Genomic DNA, 22,786 nt, shown 5'->3' on the forward strand with positions numbered 1-22,786 from the left:
GGTGTGCACTACAAGAAATGGTAATTTTTAATATGAGGATAAATATAAAAGACAGTCTTTTTATTTTGTTAATTTCTTCAAAAGACAGCTGTTTAGAGGAAGAGTTGTTCTGTCATATTATGGATCTTATAATGTATGTACATTAAATTACATAATGCAAATGACACAAAGGATGGGGGCATTAGAAAATTACCTATAGTTTATGTGTAGCACAAAATTAAATCTAGTAGACTGTGATAAAGTACAGATTGAATTCCTAGAGCAACCACACACACACACACACAAAAGGTATTGCGTAAAAGCCAATGGAGAAATGAAAATGAAATACCAAAAAAAAAACTATTAATCACAATGAAGACAGGGAAGGAGAAAAAGAGGACCAAAAAACAAATGGAACAAATGGAAAAGGTAACAGTATAGTAAACTTAAAGCGATCAACATATATAATAACATTATGTATAAAAGAATTAAGCACCCCAGTTAAATGTCAGATATTGTCAAACTGGATAAAAAAAGCAAGACCCAACTATAAACTATATTCAAGAAATGTATTTTAAATATTAAGAGATCTGTTGAAAGTAAAAACATGAAGATATCTTACACAACTGGAAAGCATAATAAAGGTGCTGTGGTTCAGGAACCAAGAATATTACCAGAGATAAGGATATTGATTTAATAATGACCAAAGGGTCAATTCATTAGAAGATATAACAATCGTAATTGAGTATGTAAATAATGACTAAGCTTCAAAATACATGAAACAAAACCAACAGAACTAAAGACAGAAATAGACAAATCCATCATTATATTTGTAGATTTTAAACATCCCTCTCTAGGGAAATAAGAACAAAGGGCAAAGTATGTGGGAAGGGATGTGGAATTTCCACCCTCTGTCCATGCGTACCACTCTCCCAGCACCTCCATGTGTTCATCTACCTGTAAGCCCTCTGAACCCTGTTCTTTTGGATTTCTATGGAGACTATTTCATAGGCACGATTGATTAAATCATTGGCCCTTGGCGATTGATTCAACCTTCAGCCCCTCTGCCCTCCCTGGAGGTCAGGGGGATGGGACTGAAAGTTCCAACCCCCCTAATCACGTGGCTGGTGCTCCTGGCAACCAGCCGCCATCCTTAGGTGTTTTCTAAGAGTCATCTCATTAACATAACAAAAGGTACCTTTGTTGCTCTCAGTATTTAGGGAATTCTAAGGGTTTTAGGAGCTCTGTGCCAGAAGTGGGAACGAAGCCCAAATACATATTTCTTATTATAAATCACAATATCACATACTTTTTTCCTTTTATTGCCAAATAATATTCCATTGTATGAATATACCACATTTTATTTATCCATTCATCAGTTGATAGACGTGTGGATATTTTCTACTTTCTGCCTATTATGAATAATGCTCTTATGAATGTTTGTGTATGGACATATGTTTTTAATTTTCTTTAAGTTTAGTTGCTGAGCCAGATGGTAACTATATGTTTATTATTTGAGTAACTGTCAGATGGTTTTCCAAAGTGGCTGTACCATTTTACATTCCCACCAGAAGGGAATGAGGGTTCTAATTTCTCTACATTTTCACCAGCACTTGTTATTGTCTTTTTTTATTATAGCCATCCTAGTGGGTATGAAATGGAATTTCATCGTGTTTTTAAAAATTTACTTTAATTAACTTATTTATTTTAAAATTTATTTATTTTATTTTATTTATTTTTGGCTGCGTTTGGTCATCATTGCTATGTGAGGGCTTTCTCTAGTTGTGGCGAGTGAGGGCTACTCTTCGTTGCAGCACGCGGGCTTCTCATTGTGGTGGCTTCTCTTGTTGCAGAGCACAGGCTTTAGGCATGCGGGCCTCAGTAGTTGTGGCGTGCAAGCTCAGTAGTTGTGGCTCACGGATTCTAAAGTGCAGGCTCAGTAGTTGTGACACACGGGCTTAGTTGCTCCGCGGCATGTGGGATCTTCCAGGACCAGGGATTGAACCCGTGTGCCCTGCATTGGCAGGCAGATTCTCAACCACTGCGCCACCAGGGAAGTCCCTCATTGTGGTTCTGATTTGCATTTTTCTAATGAATAATGATGTTGAACATTTTTTTGTATGCTTATTGACCATTTATATCTTTTTTGGAGAACTGCTATTTAGATTCTTTGCCCATTTTTTAACGGGGTTGTCTTTTTATTATTAAGTAATAAGAGTTTGTATATATTCTAGATATAAGCCCTTTATCAGATATATGATTTATGGATACATTCTCCCATTCTATGAGTTGTCTTTTCATTTTCTTAATGAAGCCTGTTGAAGCAGAAATGTTTTTAATTTTGATAAAGTCCAATTTATCTATTTTGTTGCTTGTACTTTTGGTATCATATCTAAGACGGCTCTGCCTAACCCAAGGTCATGAAGATTTACTCCTATATTTTATTCTAAGAGCTTGATAGTTTTAGCTCATCATTTTTGTCTGTGATCCATTTTGAGTTAATCTTTCTGTATGGTGTGAGGAAGGGGTCCAACTTCATTTTTTTTTTTTTTAATATGAATGGCTGGATTTTATTTATTTATTTATTTATTTTATTTTTTTGGCTGTGTTGGGTCTTTGTTTCTATGCGAGGGCTTTCTCTAGTTGTGGCAAGCAGGGGCCACTCTTCATCGCAGTGCACGGGCTTTTCACTGTTGCGGCCTCTCTTGTTGCGGGGCACAGGCTCCAGACACGCAGGCTCAGTAGTTGTGGCTCATGGGCCTAGTTGCTCCGTGACATGTGGGATCTTCCGAGACCAGGGCTCGAACCCGTGTCCCCTGCATTGGCAGGCAGATTCTCAACCACTGCGCCACCAGGGAAGCCCCCAACTTCATTTTTTTGTGTGCGTGAATAATATCTTCTTACATCTTATTAGAATTTTGTTATAAGGTCACATTAGCTATAAGGGGGCTTGGGGGATGAAAGTTTTGGTTGGGGACATTGCTACCCTAAACAAAATAGAATGCAGCCAGCAGCAGCTGTCAGTTTTTACTTTTCACCCAAAATAGTGTACCACAAAATTTCACGAAGAATTATCCTAATCTTTCTGAAATATGAATTTGATCAAGAGGCATTCTATAACTGGCTTCAAAAAAGATTTTTTAAAAAGTTTCCTGGATTATATTTGTTAACGTGGTTTTCCAGAAGGTAATGTGGAAAGCTGAAAAGAAATGCTATTTATTACAATTAAAGTATTTATTTCACTCTTCTTTATGCCTCCACTCAACCATTTGCCCACCATCACTCTCACACACACACAAACACACACACACATACACACACTCTGTAGTTTTGCTTGCTAACATTACATTATATTAATGCATTTGACAAACATATCCTTAAGGACCTGTTGGCCTCTCAGCTAAAAAACAGGTCATAGTACCTCCCTGGTTTTGGGGTCGTAAAAATTTCTGAACACTGCTTAGTAATATGTTATGCAGTGAGAGGCAGGATGTTTAGTGGCTTTCAGTACATGTTCAACTCCAGAACGTTTCCTTTGTTTTATTCTTCTAAAGCAACTTGAAATTTATTCACTATTTCCTGATATTGTTGGGATGGGTTATGTGAGTAACGTGGACTCTGGTTGAGCTTTCTCCCAGGCAAGTTAGCAAGCTCAGTGCACTGACGGGTGAGGAAAGCTTCACTCTCCTGCCTCCCCCCTACCACAGGTCATCTTTTCTAACTTCCTAATGGTGCTTGGAAACTGTGCAGATTGTTTAACAGGAAATGTATAAGTGTTGGTTGCTTTGCTGATTTCTATGGAATGGTCCCTCTTAAACTTCATGGCTTCTTTGGCTGTGTAGCTCTAGGACTAAGATTGATGATGAAGTGAAACCTGCGTGGCTTCTGAGGTTCCACTGATGCCTCCCCTGCCTTCACTCTTGTCACTTGTCTTTCCTGCTCTGCTAGATTGAGCTGCTTTTGCTAACTCACTTGGTTAGAGCAAGGTGTTTTTGAAGATTTGGTCAAGGGCTATCTCTATAAAGCTGGCTTCTTACGGAGAAAAATCTGTAACTGTAGAGGAATTCTGAACCCCAGGCAGCTGTTGAAGACATGTAGAACTGGCCACATTGTAGGACAGGTATAAATATTTATAATGATAACGCTAATAACCCATATTGGGAGCTTAATACACCCCAGTTTTCTTGGTGCTTTATATGCGTGGACTCATTTAATGCCTAACAGTAGTAAAATGTATTCTAATACTCCTTTTCATTTTATGAAGTGTTTTCACATTTATTTGATTCTTATTAAAAGCCTGTGATAGGCCAGAGAAGACTAGGGAGACCTAACGGCTAAATGTGATGTGGTACTCTGGAGTGGGTCCTGGATCACAGAGAGGACATTCATGGAGAAACAGGTGAAATCCAAACGAAGTCTGGAGTTTGGTTAATAGTAATGTACTATAGTAATGTACGATATTAACTGGGCGAGGGCTCTACAGGGCCTCTATTTTTTTCTATGACTCTAAATGGAATCCGAAGCACAGCTTTTCTCTGAATCTAAAAATTATTCCAAAAGAAAAAGTTTAAAGTTTTTATTATCCCCCATTCCACAGATTTCTAGTGTTTGAAAGGCCAAGTGACTTGCTGTATGGCACACAGGGGAGTTAGTGAAAAACCAGAACCGAAAATCCAAGTCCTTGCTTTTCTGATGCCGCACCTGTATTCCTCTCCGTGCTGCCGCAGTAAGAATGCGCTGCTCTCTGGGCCATCCTCCCAACAGCCTTTAGAGAGCTGAGAGATAATATCCTCATTTTACAGATAATAGATCATTGTGATCCGTGTTCAGTCCTGGAAAAATAACTGAAAAATATTTTCCCCATTGCCTTTGAGCCAATAGTCCTTCCATATTTGAATGGAGAATACAGTTACATATACGGGGCTCATTTGATTAAACTAACACAACAGAAACCTTATTATGATGAATGACAGCCAGGGCCACAGGCAGCTGTTTTGAAAACAAATAATGGTATATAGTGTGCTCTTCTGTGACCTCTGACACAGAGATCTGAGAATAGGCAGAAGATAGAAACACAAGACCTGCCCCACCAAATTCACATTCGTTCTGCAAATGCAGTAATTGTGAGGCTAATGATGGTAAGCTGGATTCCTTACCCCGTGTGTGGAAAAGAGAAGTTATGTTCACTTTCCTTCAGCTTGGCACTTTATTTTTAAAATAGTAGGGGACTTTAAGAGATTTATTTAGAGATTAGAAGAACTAGGCTTAACAACTTGTGGTCTTCTTGGTATGTTTTGGTCTTTGGATTTAGAGATTCTTCCAGCTGCTGTGGTGTTACCTGAGTATGCAGGATGACATATGCCTTCACTCTCTTCCAGTGCTGTATTCACTAGACGCTCTCTGGTTTGTGGTCACTCTCCTGCCCAGACCTGTGGCAGGACAGGTGTTCTCTCCTTTATGAGTTTCACTGTGCTGTTGCTGTCAGTCTTTGCATCTGTTTTCCAGCACTTCATAGTTCTAACTGATGTTCTGTGTATCTGAGTTCAGTTCTGTATATCTTCTAAAAATTTTGTCTTTGTTCACTCTAGGAATGATTCATTGAGGAAAACCAGGTGCCTAGCATGTATTTTCCATGCATATTTGGCCCTCACAGCTGCTTTAAGTAGTTACTGGTTTTCTTATTTTACAGATGGAGAGCAAGCTCAGTGACATTAAGAGACTCGCAAGGCCACACAGCTCACACATGAGAAAGTTGAAATTCAGCCCCAGGGTTTCCGACTCCAAAGTAACGAGGCTACAGTGCAGCTTTGCCACAGAAACCACTCTCGGCCAGCGCACATTAGACTCACCTGGGAAGCTTCTAAGACACACCCATGCCTGGGTCCCACCCCATACCAATTAAATCCGATCTGCGTCAGAATGTTAGAGTTGAAGGGACTTTAGATCATTCATTCTGTCCTTTTTACCTCCACATTTTGACATTTTATCATTAGGTGAGCTGAGGCCCCAAATCACATAGCCGTCAAGTGTCAGAACCAAGACTAAACGTGGGTCTCTTGATTCTGATTCTAGAGTTCTTTCCATACCCAGATCAAATAAATATGTTAGAGTATTTACTATATTAGGCATATGTATTGTCACAGGTGAGTTTGTCCATTTATATGAAATATATAGAAATGTGTGTCCATGCACATCTGTGTACATGTATAGAGCATGTACATCTATCGACATTCATTTGTGAGAGAGGCGGTACTGTGTCATGGTCTAAATCATAGGCTGTACAGCCAGACTGCCTGGGTTGAATCTTGGCTTCACTGCTTCTCAGCTGTCTGACCATGAGCAAGATACATAGCCTCCTGTTCTTTAGTTTCTTAGAGATAAACTGGGGGTAATAATAGTATTTACTTTGTGGATTAAATGCATTAATGTCTGTAAAGTGATGAGACAGTGTTAATACACAGGAAGCCCTGCGTGAGTATTAGGTAGTGTGTGAGTGATGGTGTACTCAGCTTTCAACTTCTGAAACTCAAAAGTTATTACATTCATTGATTGCAAAAGAATTATAAAATGATAGTATTTATGGCAGCTGGTTCATCTGTGTCAAGTCCCTTTCTTCCAGCCTTAAAGAAAATTGTATAGCTTTCTTTCGGCTCTTAACAAGGTCTATGTTCTCATGCTTCATAACCCACAATCTTCTATCCAACTCCTTTGGAAAACATGCTGATGTTCTGGTTTATTTTCTTCTTTATCTCTGGGTTCACTGTTGGACCTAACTACTTAGTGAGACCCTTTACTCTGGGCTCACTATTCCATCCCGGCTATATTCAGCAATGACTTTCTTTTTTTTTTTTAATTAATTAATTTATTTATTTATTTATTTTTGGCTGTGTTGGGTCTTCGTTTCTGTGTGAGGGCTTTCTCTAGTTGTGGCAAGCGGGGGCCACTCTTCATCGCGATGCGCGGGCCTCTCACTGTCGCGGCCTCTCCCGCTGCGGAGCACAGGCTCCAGACGCGCAGGCTCAGTAGTTGTGGCTCACGCGCCTAGTTGCTCCGCGGCATGTGGGATCTTCCCAGACCAGGGCTCGAACCCATGTCCTCTGCATTGGCAGGCAGACTCTCAACCACTGCGCCACCAGGGAAGCCCCAGCAGTGACTTTCTGTGTGTTTTGTTAACAAAGGTCTTGGGGTCCCAGAAGTGTTGCTCTTGTTGATATATAGCATACGTCATCTCCAGGTTTATATTTGTTTACATGCAAAATGATTCTTGTCTTTTGAGGGTCATATGCCGTTGATAAGCATAATTACACAGAAAATCTTGAATTATTTTCTCTGAGACTTTTAGTGATGATAATGGTCTGTTGCGTGAGGTGAGTTCCACCTAGGGCGCTCAGAATATAAACTGAGGCCTGTCTCTGATCTCTCCAGGGTTCTAAGCATTGTTGCATGAAATAAAAGGAATCCTGTTACACAAATACTGCTTCAGTCAACAGGCGTGGGAAGAATGTTACAGTATCAATAAGTACCGTTATCAAATGCCAAGAAAAAGAGACTCTTTCTGCTCAGAGGTATCAATGTTAAGGTATTAAATAAAGCCACAGTCAGATTAAGGACACCAACTGAGTGTTCAAGCAAAGAGAAAAATCAGAATTTGGGGTGTGAGGGTGTTTGGAAATGACATAAAAATCTGAGCAAGCAAGTTCAAGGAACACAGGAAGTTACATAGGTCAACTCAAGTAATTTGAGACAACAGAATAGGCTATCTTGAAAAGTAGTTTCCTACTATAAGAGATCGAAGGCTCCCAAGGATATAGGGAAGGCAACTTCTAGGGAAAGCTGGTAGCTGCCCAAATAGCTTACTAGTAAGGTAGCTTCTGCTTTTTTTGTTTTGTTTTGTTTTTTGTTTTTTGGCTGCGCCACGTGGCATGTGGGATCTTAGTTCCCCGACCAGGGATCGAACCGCGACCCCTGCAGTGGAAGCGTGGAGTCTTAACCATTGGACCACCAGGGAAGTCTCAGGTAGCTTCTGCTTTATGTGATCAGAAATTTCAGAGTTGAGTGGACTCAGTGCTAAATCATGCTAACATATTTGACTGCAACTGAAGAATAAAGTCAACTTACTAATTTAAAAATTTTCCATTCGTAGGTGAGACATTGCTTTGTGAATGTGGACTCAGAACAAGAGGAGTTAGAAATGGGATTTGAATATGTTCTACTACTACATTCTGCTGATAATCTGATTCATCTACCCTCCAACAGGACCCGCCTCATTGGGGAAGTTATTGTGCCTTACAAACTTCCCTGCCAGTGCTTATTTTCTCTAACTTTTTTCTAGGCCATTATGGCTGACCATCCCTAACTACCACTAACTACACAAATATATACATGTGTACACACGTGCACACACATGAACTTTAAGTATGTTAATATTTTCAATCAAGTTATCTCCCACGCTGCTGGCCTGAAAGGATCTTTTCACTTTAGAGGGACTTGGCATATCTCTGCTTTCACCTGTTTAAGTCAGTCATTTCCAAATTCCCAGCAATACATCACTGCTTTCCTGGTGTTAACTTGTCCTTAGGAGTGTTCAATCAGAGGTGGAATGCCTATTTCTTAAAATATTACTAAGGGAATTATTTCATTAGAAGGACAGTTGGAGCAGATGACCTTTAAATTCCAACTAGTGGTAAATTAATAATTCTTTTACCTCTGCAGGCCAGGATGGAAGGTCTGTTTAAACATTAATATGTTTTCTTACTTTTTAGGAGTCTCTCCTACTGAAATTTAACCTGAAAATCAGCTTAGCATGTATTGTCGTGTTGCTGTAGGTTTGCAGGTCCATCACCTATCTGTGTTCTGCATATACTCAATGTTCCAACCAAGCAAAAGTGCTTTTGCTTCTCAAATATGCTGCCCCATGCTGTGTCTCTACCAAAGCTCTTGCTGTTCCCTTTGCTTGGAATGCCAAGCCTTCCCCGGCTATAAATCAAAACTGAATTCATTCTGCATTGTCTATTTGAAGCTTTCCATTATCCCCCCAGCTTCACCTAATCTCCACATGGGTCCTCCACAACACTTTGTACTTCTTACGGTGGTTGTGTTGCATCTTGTTATTATGCACTTTTATTGTTCCCCTGATATTGTGTAAGTCTTGATGGTAGGGGTTTATTTTATTTTTATATAACTTACAATGCCTGTGTCTCATCCTTGTTTTCATTCATACCAGGATATAGCACAGGTATAGATGCTAAGGGCAGTATCAGACTGTTAAGGGGAGGTTATATTTAGCTTAAAAACTCAAAACAGAACCTATAAAGGGTATTTAAAAGAAAAGATCAGAATTCAGAGTTAGTTAGGGAAACTTTAACAATAGAATAAAAATCCAGCCAAATATAATTGGATTAAGAAGTGAATAGAAAGCAAGGAAACAGAACTTAGTGTAAAGTACTATTTCAAGACATTTTGATGTTTAGGAAAGTAGTTTGAGAAGGAGAGAGGGTCAAGGAAAGTTGTTTGTTTCTTGGAGAGATGAAACTCAAGCATTTTTTCGGCCTAGAGGATAGAACTCGAAAGAGATTAAAGGCTCCGGGAAGGATATAATTGATGGATCATAATGTCCTGAGGGAAGAAGGAGAGATATAAAGAGCACAGGTGTCAGGGTAAGGTCTGGGGGAGGAAGGATACCTTTTTCTCAGAGGCAGAAAGAAAGGCAGGAAGCATAAGGAAGGAATACTGAAGGCAGTTATGCCTGTTTCCCCAGTGTAGAGTAGTCATAGTAATCTGAGACTGAAAAAGGCAAGAGTAGCCAAAGGACATGAAAATAGTTGAGGTTTATTGTAGCTGATTCATAAAGGTTGTCTTGCTTACTACTTGATATCATTATTGTCTGTCTTCCTCTACTAGACTGTAAGCTCCATGAAGGCAAGGGTTTTGCTATCTTGTTCATCACTATCCTCAGCACCAAAAAAATAGTGCCTGGCACATAGACACTCAGTAAATATTTGTTGGGTGAACAGAGAATGAAGGAGGGAGCTGGGACTTCCCTGGTGGTCGAGTGGTTAAGACTCCGTACTGCCAATGCAGGGGGCACGGGTTCGATCCCTGGTTGGGGAAGATCCCACCTGCTGCCTGGTGCAGCCAGAAAAAAGGGAGCAAACTGGAGATACTCAAAATTACTGCTACAGTTTTTTAGCTTTCAGTGATCGGAGATGTAAACAAAACTCATTGGATGAGATTGCTGAGAAAGCTCTTTAAAGGAGGCTGACCTAAGAGGATGCCCTTATGCACTTTCCTCCTTCCTGCTGGGTGGAATGTAAATATAATGGCTTGGAACCTCAGGGGTTGTATTGTGACCATCAGGTAACCTTGAGGATGCCAACCAGTGCTAAGGGAGGATGGTGGGACAGAGGTTAATTGTGGGGCTGCCGTATTGGGCTTCGTGCAGCCTTCATGTTTTGAGACAGTATAAACTACTTCTTTAAACTACTGCTATTTTGGACCTCTGTTTCTTTCAATAGAACCCAGTTGATTAGAAAGGAAAAACTGAAAGGAATTAAGGGACTACAGACCTCAATGTGATCAACTGAAGAGCAGGTTTAAGGGGAATAAGGCTAAAAGATTAAGGTCAAGGAGGGGCTTCTAAGTTTGAGATGGGTGGGTAATGGAAGGATCTAAGGGATTGTCATAAATTGCTAAAGCAGAATGCTGGTGAAGCCTGCTGGAGGAGAAAAAGCTAAGGAAATAGTATCTGTGTGCACAGATAGGTAACCAAGAGGTAACCCTTCGACTAGACCAGTGTTTCTTTGAGTTTTCACTTGATGGGCTGCCAAGGATCTATCTATGGCCCCCGGAATCTTATCTTGAGGTCTCCAATTTGAGATACACTGCAGAATACTATTTTATTATATGACCTTGTTGTCAAAGCGATTTAAGGCAGCTAATAAAAATACAAATTGTGAGATGTAAAAAAATTAAAGTAGGAAAATGGGGCAAACGGAAAATATGGTACGAAAACAGGAATGAAGTTAGTATGATAAAAACACACTCATGAGGTTCTTTGTACTTTCTAGATGTAGGCAACAAATTTGTGTCTGAGCTTTCTAGCAATCAACTTGAAAAATGTAACATGATAGATTGTTGAGCAATGGGATAAAAACAAACCAGTTCAGGAAAATCACAAATATTCCTTTTACTAAGACTATTATACTTAAATTATAACTTTATATGATTGAACTAAAAAGAACATCAAAAATTTTCTTTTAGATGGGAGGAATTTAAAGATGGTTTTGAGGAGAGCCACGGTAACCAAGTTTACAACATATCCCAATATTGGGCTGAAAAGTGAATACATTCAGTCAGATGGCTGTACCTAATACCAATTATTTAAATATGTTTTCAGAATCACTGATGTCTTTGCATAAACTTAGGTAAAGATAACCCCCCAAAATTGAAAAATAAGATGTGTCAAGAAATTGGTAAGAATTAAAATTTTTAGGCTTAGGAAAATGTATAATGTAATATAATATAAAAATTAGCTTTCAGATGTTATCTTTCACCATCTCTATTGAACACAAAGAAAGACTTAGATTTCAACATGAAGGTTAGTGGAAGGACAGATTGTCATGGTAGGTGGTGATAGTTATTAGTACTGGAGGGTTTGCTTAAGTGGAGGCTATCTCTTCATCAGACCTTTAGGGGAGAAATGATCTTAAGAGCCTATGATTCCAGATTATTTTTACTATATATTTGTTGGGATTTGGTACTTTTTTTTTCACTCAATAGTCTGGCAGATATCACACACATGCCTTTGTCATTAGTTATTGTTTGAGTATGCTGACAGAGCCCAGAAATAGTGAAATCATTAATTTAGCTGAAGAATCCAGGTATTCAAGATACTGTCTAATTGGAGTCTATAAGATGTGAAAGGGTTTTTCAAGACTATTTAAAAATTAAATTTGCCTGAATTCTTCTAAATGATTTTTCAGATTTCCATAATAAATGTAGCAAACATTTCTCTTATGGGATGTAAATAATCAAACTCTGTTGCACTGTAGAGTAATATTATAAAGCACTTAGCTAATCAGATTGCGAGAGTCGCTCAAAATTCCTAACCATGTAATTTTTGCGTAGAGAGAGGGTGCTTCATGCTGTGCAATTAACTGGTTTTATTAGCTATCAATTTGGTCGTTGCTGGCTGGCCTGACGGCCTAGTGCCTGCGGGAATTAGATCTTGGTTCTTGACTTGACCCTGCACAGTTGAGTGTCAGGAAGGTATGGAAATCTTGCAGTGGGGGCAGTGGCCAAGGCCCTAAGGGGGAGTTGTTTCTCACACTTCTAAATTTTCTAGGCCTATTGTAATTTTCGGATGTTCTATAAACTAACGTTCCATTCTGCATTCAAATTAGGTTTGTAAAGTAAAGTGGGATGGTTTAGTGATTATAAGCAGAGCTTTGACATAAGACAACCTGTGTTAAAAACCTGGCTTTGCCATTTTCTGTGCCCTTAGGCAAGTTTTAAAATTTCTCTGTGCCTAGTGAAGGGTGATAGTGAAGGGCCCTCGCTCATTGTTTGCTGTGAGGATTTAAAAGGTTAACCTACCAATTGCATATGTAATCACCAGGCAGAATGATTTTTTGCATTACTCACCTTTCTAAAATATGATTATTGTCATCAAGTTCTTTAACTACCCCTTCCATTTCTTCCTTTAATTTCTTCATACTACATACATTCAAAATAAAGATAAATAAGTACCTCTGCTCAAAAAAAAGTATGCAGTTTAAAATTACATTTATATTATGTTTTAGTTCTCTAGATTGATCTAAGTCATTAAATAGCATTAGCAAATGTATTCACAGCAAATATAAAACATTTCAAAATAAAAGAAGAAGACCGCAAACTGAAATAAAAACAAATGGAAGAGGAGGGGGAAGGGGAAGCTGGGACGAAGTGAGAGAGTGGTATGGACGTATATACACTACCAAATGTAAAATAGATAGCTAGTGGGAAGCAGCCACATAGCACAGGGAGATCAGCTTGGTGCTTTGTGACCACCTAAAGGGGTGGGATAGGGAGGGTGGGTGGGAGACACAAGAGGAAGGAGATATGGGGATATATGTATGTGTATAGCTGATTCACTTTGTTATATAGCAGAAACTAACACACCATTGTAAAGCAATTATACTCCAATAAAGATGTTAAAAAAAAAATGGAAACATTAAAAAACAAAAGCAGTCTACATGAAGCGCTTGGCATACTAGGCACTTAATACATCCTAGCTGTTATTATTCAGGAGTCTGCAAACTGGAATCTCTTTGAGCAAGGGCAGCTTTTAATAAAAAATGTTTAGAGGGCTTTCCTGGTGGCGCAGTGGTTAAGAATCCGCCTGCCAATGCAGGGGACACAGGTTCGACCCTGGTCCAGGAAGATCCCACATGCCGCAGAGCAACTAAGCCCATGCGCCATAACTACTAAGCCTGTGCTCTAGAGCCCACATGCCACAACTTCTGAGCCCATGCGCCTAGAGCCCATGCTTCGCAACAAGAGAAGCCACCTCAATGAGAATCCCATGCACCTCAATGAAGAGTAGCCCCTGCTCCCCGCAACTAGAGAAAGCCCACACACAGCAGCAAAGACCCAACACAGCCAAAAATAAAAACAAATAAATAAATTAATTAAAAAATATATATATTTAGATGAAAGGACTCATATTTTATTGGACTTTTTTTTAAAGGGGGGTGGAAATTTATAAAAAGAGGCAGAAGTAGAACACCTAGTTGCAAATTTTATTACTGACATTTACTAGACTCCTGGAAAAAAAATGAGCCTGCACAAATCAAATCAATGACCCAGTTTTCTTAAGTCTTAAATATAATAAAAATATCTAACTTATTTGTGAGAGTCAAATAACATAAGTGCTTTGGAAATGTTAAAGTGCTATATTTAGGTAAAAACATAGATAAACATAAAGTCAAATATAATAAATACATGAAGCTAACTAATACAAACCATTACGAAAGTGGAATCCACTGCTGGAAGAGATCTGATCTTTGCTCGTAAGCTTGACTTGACTCTGAATGATGAACTGATTAAAAAGGAAGGGGAAAGCCTTCAGAGAAAGGAATTAGCATTGGTTAAGCACCTAGTATTTGCTAGACACTGGGGTAGGGTTTCTGTTCTCCCTTAAGGAGACTGGAGCCCAGAGAGGTTAAATAACTTCCTTTAAGTCACCCAGCTTATTGGTGGCATAGCCGAGACTCATGCTTCAGCCTGTTTGACTCCAGAGGATGTCCTAACACACCACAGTTAATTACCTCAGTTCAGTTTAGCAAATACCTATTGAGCACCCACTCTGAATAAAGTACTGTTAATAATGCATCAATTTTTTTTTTTATAGAAATGGAAAGAAATTTAGAGCATGAAGGAATCTGGAAGATAATTTTGTCTAACCAAGTAGTTTTCTAGGAAGAAAACAAGGTCCAGAGTGACCAGGTGGCTCCAGGGCCATCTATTTTGTAATTAGAATTTAAATTTCCACTCACCTAATCTAGTTTTTGATTAAATTATATTGCTTTTCATTTTTAAAAAAAAAACCTAATCCTTCATTAGTTCATACTTCAAGTCTTATTCAAGGGCTTTCTTTGGGGATGTTTTCTGTGTAATTTTAGCCCCAAGTGATCTCTTTGACCAAGTTACATAAGTTGTTTAGTGGAAAGGTAGGTGCTTGAATGTGCTTTTGTCACCCAAACTGAATACAGGTTGTTTATAATATATTTTACTTTTTCATGTCATCACAGTGACATTCTGTTGTGAGCATGAAGAATCTAAAATCTCTTAGCCTTTTTATGCCTTGGAGAGATATCTCTTAAATCCCTATCCTTAAATCTTCACTATTTATTTCATTGAGTTTTAGCCACCCTTCCATCCTGCCCGGTTAGTCTGCCCTTAGTTGGGTATGTAGTTAACTAGAGAGCGGCCTGATCCCAGGAGCGGAGCCTAGGCTGCTGTCCAAGCAGCTGCATGTGGTGAGTCTGCTGCAACCCACCGGGAAAACCATTGAGCAATTTAGACTTCCCAGTACCGGTGACATTTGTAATGCATCCCACATGGCTCCGTCTTGACCGTTCATGAAGAGTGAGCAGAATGACTTGTTTATTTTTCCTTCTTAGTATTTCCAGCCATTTTTCTGCCAAAGAAAAGTTTCCATGACATCAAATGTCATGAGGAATATAGGCTGTATTATATTATGGAACCTGAATTCAGTTCATTTATCCTTCTTTATTTCCCTGAATACCTAAAGGGCAGCATTTGAAAGAGAACGTACAGAACTGAGAGGTTTGCTGCTTGTCATGTTATTGAATGAGTCTCATTAAGCCTAAAATGACTCAAAGAGCATGACCTGGGTATGACTCTGGTGATTAAATACAGGATTGAAAATCATCCAAGCCTACTTTTAAAGTTGTTCTATAGCACTGAGTTTTTAGGAGGAATGGGGGCTGGTTTTCCATCTTGCCATGCATGTAAGAATCAAATTTTTATTTTAGGAAAATGCCTCTAGCCATGATACTCTTGGAGTAAAAATGCAATGAATTAAACAACTTTTTCTTGACCCTGGTTCTTGTGATCTGATATGTAAATCTTCTGATTACTGAGAGTGAGCATTCTGCCTCAGTTATCTTTATAATCAGAGCCTGAAAGAGTTAGAAGGGAAGGGAAGGTCTACCCACTTGTTGCCTGAAAGAGCCAGGTATTTTGACCTTATAGACTTGTAAATACACTACTGTTTTAGGAGTTTTTAAGTCAAGAATTTCCCCTTTTCCCTTACATTCCACTGCTAAGTCCGATAGTTCTGGGCTCTGTGGGGATAACGATAAGAGGTATGCTGTTCTGAGAAGACCAGTGGCGTTGTCTTTTCGAACCCCTCCTGTTCATAAGAGGCCTGGTTCAGTTGTTGTAGAGTTTTGTTTTGTTTTTTTAATTTTATTTATTTATTTATTTATTTATTTTTGGCTGTGTTGGGTCTTCGTTTCTGTGCGAGGGCTTTCTCTAGTTGCGGCAAGCGGGGGCCACTCTTCATCCCGGTGCGCGGGCCTCTCACTGTCGTGGCCTCTCTTGTTGCGGAGCACAGGCTCCAGACGCGCAGGCTCAGTAGTTGTGGCTCACAGGCCCAGTTGCTCCGCGGCATTTGGGATCTTCCCAGACCAGGGCTTGAACCCGCGTCCCCTGCATTAGCAGGCAGATTCTCAACCACTGCGCCACCAGGGAAGCCCATGTTGTAGAGTTTTGTGATACTGGCCCAAGCCTAGGAAGAGGGCTGTCTTAGTCCATTCAGGCTACTGTAACAGAATACCGAAGGTGGGATGGTTTATAAACAACAAACATTTATTCATCACAGTTCTGGAGGCTGGGAAGTCTGAGATCAAGTTGTTAGCAGATTCAGTTTCTGGTGAGAACCCGCTTCCTGGGTCACAGATGGCCGTCTTCTCGCTGTGCCCTCACGGGGAAGAAGGAAGGGGTGAGAGAATTCTCTGGGGTCACCTTTATAAGGGCACTAATCTCATTCATGAGGGCTTCACCCTCATGACCTAATCCCCTCCCACAGGCACCACCTTCAAATACCATCACATTGGGGGTTAGGTTTCAACATATGAATTTTAGGGGAACACATTCAGTCTACAGAAAGAAGCCTGCGTGAAATGTAGCCCCACTCCTGAGAATCAGGGCTCCATTTTTCAGTGTGTGGTAGAGGAGTGTCTGCCGCAGTGGGTTCGGAAAGTGTGGACTTGATAAGAAGCTGGCTTAATTGCAGAGGTGATTTTTGGAAATATAAATGGTAAAATGCATTGGGTAGAAAACTGGAACTGGAAGGTTTAAGACTAAGCAAGCCTCTGCATTCTGAATCTGAAAAAGTGCAGTGAGGGCATGCTTGGAGAATAGCCAAACAGGGAAGGGCGGTCAAGAAATTTTGCCTGTTTGATTGCCGTGGACGGCAGAGCCTGCAAGAGGCAACTTGTAGCCATCCAAGTCTTCATTCTGAAAGTTCAAATCAACAATGAGCTGGTGAACATAAATTTCCATATGGCTTCTACTATGGTTGTATAATTGATTGTCATTCTTATAAAATAATACCCTTAAGTAACCCTTATGCATGTAAAAAACAGAATGAATATTAAAGCAAACCCACACCCACAGGCATTTTAATCTTCTTACTGTCCTGTTCAGAGTAAACATTTACCTAACATGAACTCTTACCGTGGCAATTACTTAAACACATTTAATATCATTATCATCAAATACTATTTGTTCATCCACCCTTCAGATATTATTGAGTACTTCTGGTATATAAAGCATCTGACCTTTCTCCCTCGTGTGGTATTATACTAGACATGGTGCAAGATGAGCAACGTAGGGAAGGCTTCCCTCAAGAGCACTGGGCCACAGGAGCAAATGTCAGAAGGGAGAGGAAGGACGATCATTTAATAAAGCACTGAGCCAGACTCTGAATAGGTGCACTCAGTGTCCAGCACCTTTGTCTCATGGCCTCTCAGAGCCCATGGCCTTCTTCAAGAATAACCCAGGTGAACACTTGTTTGCTCTGGAGCCATATCAAGAGAAACTCATAGCTCAGAGGTTAACTAAACTAGTTTTTGTATACCTAGGGTAGTTCTGGGGAGGTAAGGAAAGAGTTTTATCTCTTCCTGACCCAATCCTAGGGAAAAATCAGAATTTCCATGCAAATCAATATTTTTAATGTTATATTTATATGCTCTAGTCATATATATTACATATAACATGCATGTATTACTTTTTCTGATTCAAAAATTATAGAGGCTTATTGTAAAGAATTTGGGAAATATATAAAAATTTTAAATCATTTATGATTCTTTTCGCTACCTACAGATAACCACAATTAATATGTTATTTTATTTCTTCCCCATCTCTCTTCTTATATGTGTAATTTTTATTTTTTTAAAAAAAGTGGGTTCATCTCATATCTTCTTGAACTTTGGGGGACCATACTGATCCTGGATCAGATTGATATTTTGGAGACAGAGCTGTCTTTGGAGAGAGCCTTTGACCTTGAATGCACAGTGCAGTAAGGAGACTGCTTCCTTTTGAAGGATTGGATGAACCACTTTCCTTTCTTTTACTATCATACTCTGATGGAATCATAGAATCTTGGAATTGGTGAGGACCTCAGAAATCAGGGTCCTCCAGAAATCAGGAGTGTTTTAAATACCACACACCAGAGGGCAAGGAGGAGCAGCTGACACTCGTGGACAGTAGACGTGTACCTTGGATTTTTTTTACACCTACTGTCTTTGTGGTCGGTACCACATCACAGGCAGAAAGATGGACCCTGTGAGACACAGTCCTGCTGCTATGTAGCGGCTAAGAGCTGTTGACAACCAGGGAGAAAAGCTTGTTCCTAATATAAGATGTAAATAGAGCCTGCCAGCCTCATGATATGGGTCTTCATAAACTACTGCTTTCATTTTATAGTGATAAGTAGAGTGCCATTGGTATCTTTCTTTCACAAAAAGAAGTGAACCCAACTTTATTTTTAATATGTTATCACATAAATACATACAGACTGTATCAATGGAATATTTTAAAATGTAAAACAAGCTTTAAAAACACAAGATCTTTCACCCCAATGTTCATAGCAGCACTATTTACAATAACCAATACATGGAAACAACCCCCAAGTGCCCACTGGTTTAAGAAGATGAGGCATATATATATATATATATATATATATATATATTCACACACACACGCCTGTGTGCGCATATACAGTGGAATATTACTCAGCCATAAAAAAGAATGAAATATTGCCATTTGCAGCAACATGGATGTACCTAGAGAATATTATACTAAGTGAAGTAATTCAGACAGAGAAAGATGGATATTATATGGTATCACTTATATGTGGAATCTAAAAAATAATACAAATGCATCTATATACAAAACAGAAACAGACTTACAGACATAGAAAACGAACTTATGGTTACCAAAGGGGAAAGAGGGGGGAAGAGATAAATTAGGAGTATTGGATTAACAGATGCAAACTACTATACATAAAATAGATAAGCAACAAGGATTTACTGTACAGCACAGGGAACTATATTCAATATTTTATAATCTATAATGGAAAATAATCTGAAAAAATATATATAACGGAATCACTTTGTTGTACACCTGAAACTAACACAATATTGTAAATCAACTATCAATTAAAAGAAAAAAACTCATAGAATCTTTAAGGGTTCTATGGTAGCTCTCCAAAATTAAAGAGACAAATTAAAATTTGGGATTAGGTTGAAAAAAGTTTTAATAGAGGGAAAGGGATTGCTCTGAAGATGAAGATACTAATTAACTTAAAACCTTATTATAAAACTGTTGAAAGTACTTTAAAGGAAGGATGTTAAAACTTAACCACCCCCAAACTTAAATTTAGTTAAATTATAATACTTAGTAAATTTAGTTAAATTATGATATTTAGATTCTCTTATTCTCTCTGATTGGATCCGCCATTTGGAACCTGCTGGTCGAGTTCTGGAAACATGGCCAACTGAGCTAATGGGTCATCTCCCCACATAAATGCCAGTTGAAAGAAAATTAACAGAGTGCCCACCTCCTCCCCAAATCCCTGATAAGTTTTCCTATGAAGAAAGAAGGAGAGAGGGAAGAAGAAACCAGCCCCGATTGGAAACAGTGGGAGCAGTCACATATCTTACTGCAAACACAATAGCTGTATAGACATCTGTGTGCTCTGATAAGGACATTACTACTAGACATTTTTATGAATAGACCTGTGGTTACTCCACTTGTCTGTCACATTGGGATCCTTTATTTTATGGAGAATCTTTGAGCGTGAGTTTAAATTGCTGTAGTCTGTCCCGGTCTTTCCTTAAATCCTCACGTCCTAATCTGGAAAACTACTTATTTACCCCAAAGATCTTTAGACCTTGGGTTGTGTAACTCTTGGATGATTAGTAAATAGATTATGATCATTCATCTCTGCAAAAGTCTAGAATAACATTTTTAAAACATTTAAAATGTTTATTGTAGTGAAATACATACAGCATAATATTTGTCATTTTAACCATATTTAAGTGTACGGTTCAGTGGCATTAACTATAATCACAGTGTTGTAATCAACCATCACCACTATCTATTTCCAAAATTTTTCATCACTCCAAACAGAAATTCTACATGTTAAGTGATAACGCCCCATTTCTTCCTCTTCCAGTCCCTGGTAACCTCTAATCTACATTCTTTCTAACCTGTGAATTTGCCAGCTTCAAGATATGTCATATAAGTGGAATCATCCAATGTTTGCCCTTTTGTGCCCGGCTTATTCACTTAGCCTAATGCTTTCAAAGTTCATCCATGTTGTGGCAAGTATCAGAACTTAATTCCTTTTTATGGCCGAATAATACTCATTGTATTTATATACTACGTTTTATTTATCTGCTCATCACTTGATGAATGCTTGGGTGGTTTCTGCCTTTTGGCTGTTGTGAATAATGCTGCTGTGAGTCGGCATACAAGTATCTGTTAGAGTTCTTACAATAGCATTTTGGAAACAGAAATGTAAATTCGTTGTGTAGAAAAATGAAGTCATCTGGACTTCTAGTGTTGACTAAAATTATTATTTCAGTGTAACTTGAGTAAACATAAACATAAACCTAAGAATTAACTCTTTATTGTGTATCGCGCATAAAATCAAAATCAGTTTTTCAGTTAAATGAAAATGCAACTATAAAATCAGTACAACAGAAATAAACAACTTTCATCAAATTATATGTACTAAAAATAATTCTTTTGTTTTAATAGTGTAAAAAGATATTTACATTTTTCGGTACAATGGAGCATTATTTTAGCCTTCGTCATTGTTGTTTCCTTTTTAATAGTGAACTTTTTAAAACCACTAATCCATTATTTTGATGTGCAGGCCATTTGCTAGAGTATCCCAGAATTTAAATCTGGAAAACAACAATCTAAGGAAAAATTATTTGCTGCATATTTACTTCAGCAATTTCCATTAATGAACTGTTGGCAAGCAGGTGCCTATAAAGGCAAATCTACATAATACATCCGCTTGCTATCAGTTACTGGCTGCTACAAGTACAGGTTTTAGTAATTCAGTTAATCCCAGGTATTTCTGTTGGAGCTTGTTTGAATTGCTAACATGGTGTCACCTGACCTTCATTTATTGCAAATACCACTTATTTATTTAATCTACCTCTGCTTATTATTAGCCCATTTCCATGAAACTAGTACAGCACTCTAAAATAGCATGTTGTTTTCAAGATGTTAAATCAAATTCTTAGTTTATTAAATTGGAACCTAAAGTCTTATTCCATAAAAATGTCTTTTACTTGCAAATCATACTGGAAGAGTTTTTTATAACTGTAAAAAAATTAAAATATGAGCACAACAAAGGGACACAAGATAATAGTTGTTGTTTTGTCATTAGCATATGCCTACTCAAGAGCTGTTAGACATGCTTACCAATACCTGCAAAGATAAATTCTCTCTCCAAGGTATAGTTTGTCAATATCTTAAACGTAAGCATGAAAACTAGCTGGAACACTGAAAATCCCATGTCGTGCAGAATTATAAAGTGGTCGTCCAGGGCTTCCCTGGTGGCGCAGTGGTTAAGAATCCACCTGCCAATGCAGGGGACACGTGTTCGAGCCCTGGTCCGGGAAGATCCCACACGCCGCGGAGCAACTAAGCCCGTGCGCCACAACTACTGAGTCTGCGCTCTAGAGCCTGCAAGCCACAACTACTGAAGCCCGTGCGCCACAACTACTGAGTCTGCGCTCTAGAGCCCGCAAGCCACAACTACTGAAGCCCGCGTGCCTAGCGTCCGTGCTCCGCAGCAAGAGAAGTCACTGCAATGAGAAGCCCGCGCACCGCAACGAAGAGTAGCCCCCGCTCGCCTCAACTGGAGAAAGCCCGCGTGCAGCAACAAAGACCAAGTGCAGCAAAAAATAAATAAATAAAATTAATAAAATTTAAAAAAAAAAGGTCGTCCAAGGATTCAGAATACTCTTGTATTTATTCTTTATTGTTAACAAACATTTTTAATGGTCACAGGATTTAGATATTCCAAAGAATATACCAAAGCACACCAAAGGGTAACAGTCCCCTATTTTGACCAATACTAGTCCCAACATTAATGCTTCCTCACATTGAACTCTCACGGTTTACTCACAAAAGAGTTGATTTGCCACTTAAAAATAGAGGGCTTATGATTTCCAAACTTCACATGAACTCTATCTTTACAACCAAGGTCATTTATGATTATTTAATGAGAAATAGAATTGTCATATGGATGAATAATTGTATTTATTACTCAATGCATTTTCTTTCTACTTGGAAAACTAAACTATGAGAAGGTTGTTTGATGAATACAGAACCTCTACACACAGGGGACGCTCAGTGAATGTTAAGGAATCGTTTTGATAGCTCCCTTCAACACCTATATTACTAAAAGAAAAAACTGTCAAATCAACCTTGATAAATGTCTCATCCAATCACGAATAAGGTTCCTTTCTCTTGTTCCCACATTGACCCCTTGTCAACCCTCAACCTTCTGTTTTCTGTCTAGTCACACCACCTTCAAAACAAGTTTCACAGCGTTTTAAATGAAAACTCAACTCCTACTATGAAAAGAAAAATGTATAACAAATGTACAGATTCCCAAAGGGGAGTCTCCTTTATGACCAAGGCGTCTCCATTTTTATTCATTGTTGACTTTCTTTAATTGTACTTTTAACTCTTGATTAGCCATATTTTA

General features: G+C 38.8%; 1 protein-coding gene and 1 non-coding gene across 6 annotated transcripts in view; both read left to right on the plus strand.

The window, feature by feature from the left end:
- MAP3K20 (mitogen-activated protein kinase kinase kinase 20) overlaps window positions 1–22,786 on the plus strand; it is a 166,575-nt gene that overhangs the window by 55,528 nt on the left and 88,261 nt on the right. The window lies entirely within an intron of this gene.
- Window positions 10,017–10,089, plus strand: TRNAG-GCC (transfer RNA glycine (anticodon GCC)). The gene has a single exon. It is a non-coding gene; the product is annotated as a tRNA-Gly (tRNA).

This window comes from Balaenoptera ricei, chromosome 7, assembly GCF_028023285.1.
Source record: "Balaenoptera ricei isolate mBalRic1 chromosome 7, mBalRic1.hap2, whole genome shotgun sequence".
In the NCBI taxonomy this organism is placed as follows: Eukaryota; Metazoa; Chordata; class Mammalia; order Artiodactyla; family Balaenopteridae; genus Balaenoptera; species Balaenoptera ricei.